The sequence below is a fragment of the Pinus tabuliformis genome, chromosome 4_1, assembly GCF_031772625.1.
Source record: "Pinus tabuliformis cultivar Carrire ecotype Pingquan chromosome 4_1, CPIR1, whole genome shotgun sequence".
Classification (NCBI taxonomy): domain Eukaryota; kingdom Viridiplantae; phylum Streptophyta; class Pinopsida; order Pinales; family Pinaceae; genus Pinus; species Pinus tabuliformis.
The window spans coordinates 496,123,447-496,126,000 of NC_142303.1; positions in this window are offsets into that span (position 1 = coordinate 496,123,447).

The following is a 2,554-nucleotide window of genomic DNA, read 5'->3' on the forward strand; positions in this document are numbered from 1 at the left end:
ATATTTTGATCTCCATAATGTGGAACACACAAAAAAGGTACACATTGCAACTTTATATTTAGAACCCAATGAGTTTGTATGGTATAGATGGCCTTGTTCTCTTAAATCACTTGTCACTTGGTCATTTTTTATGGAGGAAATGATAGAACATTATGAGGATATAAAGAGCAACACCTTCTTTAGCCAAATGATAAATCTAAAAAAAAAGGGTTCAATGGAGGAGCACATTGAGGACTTCCAAAAATTGAATAAAGGGTAAATGATATTCCAGAAGAGAATAGGATTGATGTTTTCATAGGGACTTTAAAGGATAGCATCCAACATGAGGTTCACCTTTTCGAACCTGATTTATTAGAGAAGGCATTCAAGTTGGCAAGAAAAATTGAAAGCAAAATTGCGGAAACAAAGAAGCCTACCACTCACAACTATAAAGATGGAAGTGTTGTCGCTCCTAGCCTTCCACAACCTGCAAGGTTGACACCACAATAATTTGAAGAAAAAAGAGAAAAAGGGCTTTGTTATAATTGTGATAGAAAATACACTAAACTTCATAAGTGTGTTGAGAATAGATTATTTTACATAGATTGTGAAGAGGAGGAAGAAAATGAACAAGAAACTTTAAAAGATGATATACACCAGGAACCAACCTTAGAGAAAGAGGAAATGAATCTCAGCATATCTTGTAATGTATTGGCAGGAATTACTACTCCTCAAACTCTGGATATAGAAGGACATATCAAGAAGAAAAAGGTAATAGTGCTAATTGATTTGGGTATTACCCATAATTTTATTGATTATAAGATAGCCAAGGAAATTAATTACTTCCTATATCCAGCACTAGAGTGTCAAGTGATGGTTGTAAATGGAGGAACTATAAATTTCTCTCGAAAGTGCCATAATATCAAGCTAACCATGGGGAAATATGTATTGAATATTCCAATTCTTTCCATTCCAATGGGTGGTGTTGATGTTGTACTAGGAGTCCAATGGTTAAAATCTTTGGGTACGATAGCTTTTAATTTTCAAGAACTTTTCTTGAAATATTTTTGCAAAGGAAAGGAAGTTTAATTAAGAGGTATAGAAGGGAAAATAAGAAATATAATCAGCTCTAATGGCATGAAAAAGCTTCTAAATAAATAACAACGGGGTGTAAATGTACAATTATGCTCACTAGAGGTTCAATCATCGTAATCATCTATTTCTCAAGATCTCCAAAGATTCTTGCACAATCATTCCAAGGTATTTAATACTTCAAAAGGCCTCCTCCCACCTATTCATGATCACGATCATGCTATTCATTTGATTCCAGGAATTGTTCCTCCAAACATTAGACCTTATAGATATCCATATGCCCAAAAGAGTGAAATTGAACGTATGGTTGCAGAAATTCTAGAAGTTGGTATAATTCAACATTGTCAAAGTTATTTATCTCCTCTAGTAGTTTTGGTTCACAAGAAGGATGGATCATGGATCATGTCTATGGATTATAGGGAGCTGAGAAAGATCAGTATTAAAGATAAATTTCCCATTCCTGTCATTAATAAATTATTGGATGAATTACATGGAGAAAGTTACCTCACCAAGTTACATCTTCATTCATGATATCATCAAATTAGAGTGAAGATAGAAGACATTTTGAAAACAACATTTAGAACTCATAAGGGTCATCATGAATTTTTGGTCATGCATTTTGGCCTTACCGATCCACCTTCTACATTTCAAGGTTTGATGAATTCCATTTTCAAACCCTTCCTTAGAAAATTTGTGTTAGTACTTTTTGATGATACACTAATCTATAGAAAGTCTTGGAAGGATCATTCCTCAACATATTGACAGGATGCTCAAACTCTTGGGAAAGAAACAATTATATGCAGAAAAACTCCAAATTTTTATTTTGAGTACAGAGGTGGAATATTTGGGTCACATTGTATCTCATGAGGGTTTTAAGGTTGACCCTAACAAAATTAAATCCATTAAGGAATGGAAAATCCCCACAACCATAAAGCATCTGTGAGGATTTCTAAGGTTCACAGGGCATTATCACAAGTTTGTTAAGAATTATGGGAGAATAGCAACACCTTTAACAACATTACTGAAGAAAATGTCTTTTCTTGGACTCGAGAAGAAACTAAGGCCTTTGAACATCTTAACGAGGAAATGTGCCAAGCACCAGTCTTAGCTATGCAAGACTTCACAAAAACCTTTATTTTGGAATGTGATGCCTCAAGAAATGGAATTGGTGTTTCTTTAATGCAAGAAGGAAGACCCATTGCTTTTGAAAGTCATCCAATCATAGGAAAGTATTTACACAAACCTATTTATGAGAAGGAAATGTTGGCAATACTACATGCCAAGAGAGTGATATCCGAACCAAGATGATTGACCTAAAGCTGGAATGGATGCATTAAATATTGGAATGTCAACTCACTCAAACGGAGACATATCTGTTGCCTTTGAGTACTCAGTAGAAGGAGTATGTCAGGAGATCGGAGGAAGAACAAACTCAGGAATTTATGGAACCTATTTTTTCTCTGCATGAAATGATTGATGGATA